Source organism: Chaetodon auriga, unplaced genomic scaffold (assembly GCF_051107435.1).
Source record: "Chaetodon auriga isolate fChaAug3 unplaced genomic scaffold, fChaAug3.hap1 Scaffold_199, whole genome shotgun sequence".
NCBI lineage: Eukaryota > Metazoa > Chordata > Actinopteri > Chaetodontiformes > Chaetodontidae > Chaetodon > Chaetodon auriga.
Window position 1 is genome coordinate 47,316 of NW_027481971.1, and position 7,524 is coordinate 54,839.

The following is a 7,524-nucleotide window of genomic DNA, read 5'->3' on the forward strand; positions in this document are numbered from 1 at the left end:
GCTTGGATTGAGAGACGAAGGATGGGCTCAAGCACGGAAATACATTCTTTGGTTAAGACCCTGTGGGTGTGTGGTGCCTAATGAATGTATCCAATTTCTTTCAGCCCTCCTCCTTTGGGCCGTGGACCAATGGGGATTACATTCCAGGACTAGAGCTTGCATCGCTTCCCAGCCATGAAGGATGAAATGTTGGACCACATACCGGTCAGTATTTTTATGTCTTATTATATTATATTTATGGCAAGCAAACCGTACTTGTATAGGTAATTTTGTCTCACCCACATACCTTTGTTCACATTTTTTGCAAGTCATCAAATAAACACAATTTTTTGAAGAAATATTACACTGCTTGGCGGTCTTATAAACTCTTTGTTTATGGAAATCAAAAACCCAGTCCCGTTGTTTAAAATAGCTGTTTTGTGGACCAGAAGATCGATCCAGCTCTGGTTTGACCCTCGCTCTTACCAGGTAATCTTTGAGATTTTTATTTTTTCTGAAGGCAGCTATTATTCTTAAATCATCATTAGGTTGATTTAATCTAAAACTAGTTTCAAAATTGATTTTAATTTGTCTGACCAATTTTACTGTGGAAGGGGAATAAGTAGTGACAAACGGCAGAGCTGTGGAGGTGAGTATGGCTTTAGTAGAGAGGAAAGTTTTGAAACTTGTTCTTAAAAAAGACCTGGAGTACCCCCTAGTGGATAAAGCGGAAAACAACACTTTAGTGGCAGCCTTAAAGTCTTCAGGTTGTGTGCAGATCCTATGGAAGCGTAATAATTGTGATTTAATTAATCCTGCGAATGTGTGCTTTGGATGATGACTAGTTTTGTGTAGGAGAGCATGTGTATCCGTGTCCTTAAAATAAACCTTTACATCCAATTGATTGTGTGTCGTGAATTTAGGTCCTTTGTAGGTGGTTGTGTCTAAAAAATTGATTGATTTATGATTAATTGTGGATTTTAATTTTATTGAAGGGTTGTGGTTATTTAAGGTGTCTAGGAACTGAGTGAAATCCTCCTCAGAATAAGACCAGACACCCCAAATATCATCCAGGTATCGAAAATAATATAGCGGTTTTTTATGGCATTTTTCCAATGCTGTGGTTTCCCACGATGCCATGAAAATATCAGCGTAGGCAGGGGCGAATTTTTTGCCCATTGCTGTGCCTTTAATTTGAAGGAAGTATTTTCCATTAAATTCGAAGTCATTTCGAGTGAGGTTAATTTCGAGAAGTTGTAATAGTTCTTTATCCGGTCTTTTTTTATCTGGAAACTGATACAAGATATTTTTAATTGCTAGAATGCCCTCCTGTATATCTATATTGGTGTATAAGCTATCGACATCAATTGTAAATAGGATGGAATTAATAGGTATTTTTAGGTCTTTAATTTTATCAATAAAATCATAGGTATCCTTAATGTAACTCTTATGTTTCTTAGCCAATGGATTTATATAATAGTCAATGAATTCCGCTGATCTGTAAGTCTCACTACTACAATCTGATACAATAGGGCGTCCGGGGGGAATTTGGAAAGGCTTGCTCCAGCTGGCCGGATCTTTATGGATTTTAGGGAGTAAGTAAAACCGCCTAGGTCTTGGTTCAGAATCTCCAATTAAGTAATTACATTGTTTGTAATTAATGAGTTTTTTCTCGTGAATTTTGTGGAATATTTTAACAACCTGAGTGAATGTTTCTGGGTAGATTGGTTTATCCAATTTAGAATAATATTTTTTGTCTTCCAGCTGTCTATTTCCCTCCCATAGGTACTGTTGCAGATCCATTACTACGACCACGCTGCCTTTGTCTGCCGGTTTGATTATAAGATTTTTATTATTGATTAATTCTTTGAGAGCCAAATTCTCCTCTGGGGTCAAATTAGGATTAACTCTAAGTGTTTGAAATGAGTTATGGAAATATTCTAAATCCAATTTGATTAGATCCCTGATGTGAGGGGGTATTTTAATTTCTGGGGGGGTCCAATTGGAATTAGGCATAAAGGGCAGTTTTTCCATACTGTTATCATCCCCATAATAGGCAAACAATTTGAGTCTCCTGTGGTAATTTTGAAGATCTAATCTGGTTTGAGGCCTGATGTTTTTATTGCTGCCTCGAGTTGGAATGAAATTTAGGCCTCTATTAAGTAGAGATAATTGTGTAGGGGTTAATTTAGTTTTTTGGGTCAGAATCATAACATTTTTGTACCCCTCCTGAAACAGGCTCACGGGGATTTTCAGTTTACCTGGAGGAGCCAGTGTTCAAACATCTTCGCTGCTGTAGGGTGTGACCAGTGAATTTTGTCAATTTCAGTGCTGAAATTCTTGGTGGGGAGCTTGGGAATGAAGTTACAGTTTTTCACAATAAAATTGTTTAATACCTGTACATTCAGTTGTTCCTTCTGGGGCAATGCTGAGGAGACATTGATGACAGGAATCCAGATGGTGGCATCAGGGAATCTGATTTTGGCCACTCTCACCGCCCTCTGCATCTGCTTAATCGTCGTCTCGCGGGGTTTCTGTCTCCTGCTGTTCAAGCCGAAGGACAGGATGACTGTTTCGACCTCTGTTGTGCAGACAGCCCTGTGCAAGAGGGACTCTGCATGGTGGAAGGAGGCTCCCGGATAACTGTCAATCTGCAGGTCCTGGTTTTGAAAGGGAGGAAACCTGGCAACATTAGAGTCTCCAATGATCAAATGCTTTTTCCTAACACACAGACCCCAGTCTTTCAGTTTTTTAGAAGTGTTCACATGTCTTGTGGGTCTGCGTGTAGGAGTGTGTGTTGTTGTTGTTGCAGGTGTGATGGATTGTGATGTAAGTGGTTGTGCAGGGGCCACCTGTGGTTGCAAGGCAGAGCGTGTGGTGACCCCCTGGGAGGTCACGGTGTTCTGGACCCCCTGGAGTGGCCGCAGTGATGCTCCAAAAGAAGATCTGGATGGAGGACGAGGACCGATGGGTGTGAGCCTGGGCATGAAGGGCTCAAAACTGCAACTGGAGCTGGTCATGGGGGTCGCTGGCTCCTCCCCTGGTGTCTCCTGAGACTCTGGATCTCCCAGGAGTGCCACAGGAGTGTGTGGAGGGGGAGGAGGGGGTGCAGCTGTTCCCCCGATGACATCCTCACCTTTGCTGCTGTCCGTCCTCTGCTGCCTCTGGGGTTTGGGTTTAGTCGAAAGGCTCTGGGAGGGAGGCATCCTAAAGGAAGTAAAGAAAGGGTGAGAAGGAAGGGGGGGAAGAGGAAAAGGGGAGGGGAGGGAGAGGCGGGGGGGAGGAGGAGAGGGGGATGAGGAAGAGGGAGAAGGGAGGGGAGAGAGAGGGAGAGAGAGAGGAGGAGAGGGGGGAGGGGGAGAGAGGGGAGGAGGAGGAGAAGAGGGAGGGAGAGGAGGAGGAGGAGGAGGAGGGATGCTTTCCTCAGCATCCACCGAGAGGAAGGGGGACCAGTCTCCCCCTCTCTGGTCCGTCATCGTAGCAACCGAGGTAAGTGTAGCTCGAGGAGGCGGATGAGGAGATGGAGCAGCTGGTGGTGGTGCGTCTGAGGCCATGCGCACCTGCGCCTGGATGCTGACCGACCGCATCACCGGAGCTGGAGGAGGAGCGGCTGCGGGGGGAGCGGGGGGGGCCGCCGCTGCTGCTGTAGTGGCCACCGCTTGGGTCCGAGGGCCAGCCTGAGTGCGAGTGGGGGCCTGTCCAGGAAGGTTGGCCTGCAGGAAAGCCTCCACGTCCTGCGTTGTTTCAGGCTTCAGTCTGCGACCCAGATTTTTTCTGGCCCAAGCGGTGGCGACTTGAAAGGGGCCCTGCCAGTCTCGATCCGGAAATGCAGCCAGCTCCTGAATATCCTGATCTATATTGTCCTCATAATGTTGTTTCAGGATCACAATTGCCGTGTGTTCCCAATTCTTTGCATTTCCCTCCAGCAGCATCTGAGTCGGCTCACTGGGGGAAGCTGGTTTAATGAAGATGGCCAGATTTTCCGTAGTTTTCCTGATGATGGGGGGTGGGTGCTCCCCCGACACATTTTTTAAGTGATGGGCGGATTTAATAATTTTATGAATGACGCGGACTTTCTGTGAGAAATCAGGATCTTGGGATTGTACTCTGTTTTGTGGCAGTCTATTTTGATTGCCGCCGGGTTGTCGGGTGGGCTGCTGGTTACGCCAGGGCCGGTAAGTATTGTTCATTGTGGAGCGCTGATTGTAGGAGGGAAAGGCGCTCACCTGTCGCTGTTCTCCGTAGCGCCCGCCGCTGCGCGTCTGGAAGCGTGGCGGCGCAGAAAAGCCCGTTGGAGCCGCCGAGGCTCGGTGAGGAGGAGGCTGGTTGTCATCGTTTGAGTGCGCTGCATAATGACGACGGGGTCGCTGGTCTCCTCTGGTGACGGAGGCGTAGGAGCGCATCAACGGGGGAGGCTGACGGTCTCGGCGGGGATAAGGATCCGCTCTCCGGGCTGGCTGATCAGAGCGCCACGTCCGGGGCTCCCGCTGCTGCAGACGGCCTCTGCGGTAGCTGACACGGGTCCAGTCGTCCTCTTCATCGGAGTAATGCATGGCGTTTGAAGTGCGTGTGTGTGTGTGTGAAAAGAATGAAAAAATAGGAAAATAACGTCTGAAAATAACGCCGAATTGTGGCGTAAAACTAAAGACTAATACTCGTAGTGAAGATAGAGAAGAAAAAGACTCCTTCTATTAACACTCGGTATTTATTAGAAAAAATCAAAATAAAGCAATAGTGAATACAAGCAAGTTATAATCGCGACGTTTCGGTTCTGTCCGAACCTTCTTCAGGCAAACTTGCTCGAAAATAATAAAGAATAAAGTCACGAGTGTTGGCGAAAGTTTCTCTCTGTGTCTGTCTCTCACGCAATCTGGCGGAGAATGAGCCAGTATCGCGGCGGGGCAGTTCCAAATTCAAAATTTACCGCTTGTGCCTTCGTCATCGGGGTGACCCGGAAACAGCAGAGAGAATTCAAGCGCCAACCTCTGGTGACCCTCGGTATTACCACAACAGTGTTTAAAAATCACAAAATGGCGTTTTAAATCGCCGTCACATCACACACATTAAGAATACAGTTTAAATGAAGAACAACGCTGAAAGGGAACAGAAATTCAGTCCGCCTGTGATTATGACCAACCAGGAATACAGTAGGAGTCCGACAGAGAGTGTAAATGGAAAACAATAACAGGTAAGTGTATATAACGATCTCTACAGTCCATCCTTATCCAGAGACGAAAAAATCAACCGTCTACGTGCTTAAACAGGGAAACAGAGCGTACATACAGGTTGAATCTGATGTGAGTATATGAAAAGCATAATGTTATTAAACCCAAACAGAGTAATATGATTGTGTTTCAGAGATTTCAATACGAAATTACTATGCCATGCCATATGTGACTTTGCATCCAAAGAGAGATTACAGGAGGAGGGAGAGAAGGAGCCAGCCCAAAAGGGGAAGAACTGGAGGCACTGGCAGGTTAGGAGAGATCAATTTTAGATCGGGTCATCCCCGGAGGGGGTGACCCGATCGATGCACACTCCATCCAGTCTGCCCAGGGATGGGCCAGCCCCATCCCTCAGGTAAGTAGGTAAGTATATTTTTTTTATTATTTTATTACACATATATATATATATATATAAATACATTCACATAGATATTTTATTAAGGATTCACATACATATATAGACATTTTTATATCTCAGGTAAGTATAGGGTTAGGGGTAGGGTTAGGGTTAGGGAATCGGGTCCGAGTCCCTCCCCAAGCGGGGAAGGGGGGTGCACGGTCCATCCGACCCATGTACCGCCCGTCCCCCCGGCCCCAGTATTCCTGGCGAGTGCGTTGGGGACGCCAGTCCCTACGCCACCCAGTCCAGGGATACATGGTTTGTTTTTAGTTCTTTAAGTTTAGTACTGTTTTTGGTTTTTTGATTTTTGTGATTTTTTTGTGTATTTTTTAGTTTTATAATTTTTTTTGTATTTTTTGTTATGTTATCTAAACCCAAAAATCAAACGAACAACTAAAAACACCTTCCCAAAAACAAAAAAGGAAGGGAAAAAAGCAAAAAACTCAGAAAAAACAACTAAAGTTCAAAAATGGACGAATTGGTCCTTTAAGAAGAAAAAGGAAACTTATCAAATGGACAAATTAGTCCTATAAAAAGAAAGGAAACTTACCCTTGTAAATGGACAAATTAGTCCTATAAAAAGAAAAGGAAACTTACCTTTGTCAAACTATATTATCTTAAGTTACACTTTTTTTGTTGTTTTTAAGTTTTCTTATTTTTTTGTATGTTTTGTTTTTATGTAAAAAATAACTAAAGACACTTTCCACAAAAAACGGGAAAGGAAAAAACCAAAGTAAACTTAGAAAAAACCAACTAAAGTTTCAGGCTATTCGCCGTGTAACAAAAGAATTAAAGTAAATTAAACCGCTGTATTCGCGTTAAATAAACAAAAGATGGTGTGCTGTAAACGACGTTTCGGTCGAAAGCGACCTTCTTCAGGAAAAGCACACCAAAATGCACTTACTGATCTGTAGTGGCTGAGCAGTGCAAGACAGGTCTGTCCTCATCAAGAGCCAAGTGCAAAATGAAGTTTCCTCAGCAAACTCACAAAATGGCAGATGCACATGCGCTGTAGTGCTGGGTCCTAAACTCCACCTTGTTTTTGTAAACTCCTTAAATGTGTGATGAAATAATGTTTTTAACTTTTTAATCAACTCAAATGTGAATAATATATGTAACTAAACTTATTTAACATCTTAACCACATAAATGGAAAAAAAACCCTAAGTGTAAATAATAAACTTATTCCCCTTAACCAAAAAACCTCCTCTAAATTTAGATTTCCAACCCTTTATGTACCAAATGAATTTTAACCCTCCAACCAAATACTACCTCATAAATTATGTATTTATTTATTTATGTATTTATTAATTTATTTATTTATGTATTTATATTAACCAATCAACCTAATATTGTTTTTTAACAGCAGCCAATTGCTTTTTAATATTAAAGCCCCTTTTAATGAGTATTTTTAGCCCTATGTTTTAACTGTTTTTAATTATTTATATACCAATATATTTATTGGGTTGGGATTAGGAAAAAAGGAGGGGGGGGCTGAAGATTAGGGTTAGAATGAGGCAGGGTTAAGGTTAAGGTAAGGGTTAAGACAAGGGATGGGGTTAAGGTAAGGGCTAGTGGTTAAGGTAAGGGTTAAGATAAGGGCTAGTGGTTAAGGTAAGGGCTAGTGGTTAAGGTTAGGGCTAGTGGTTAAGGTAAGGGTTAAGGTAAGGGCTAGTGGTTAAGGTAAGGGCTAGTGGTTAAGGTTAGGGCTAGTGGTTAAGGTAAGGGTTAGGATAAGGGATAGTGGTTAAGATAAGGGTTAAAATAAGAAGTAGGGTTAAGTTAAGGGATAGGGTTAGGGTTAGGGGTTAGGGTTAGGGAATCGGGTCCGAGTCCCTCCCCAAGCGGGGAAGGGGGGTGCACGGTCCATCCGACCCATGTACCGCCCGTCCCCCCGGCCCCAGTATTCCTGGCGAGTGCG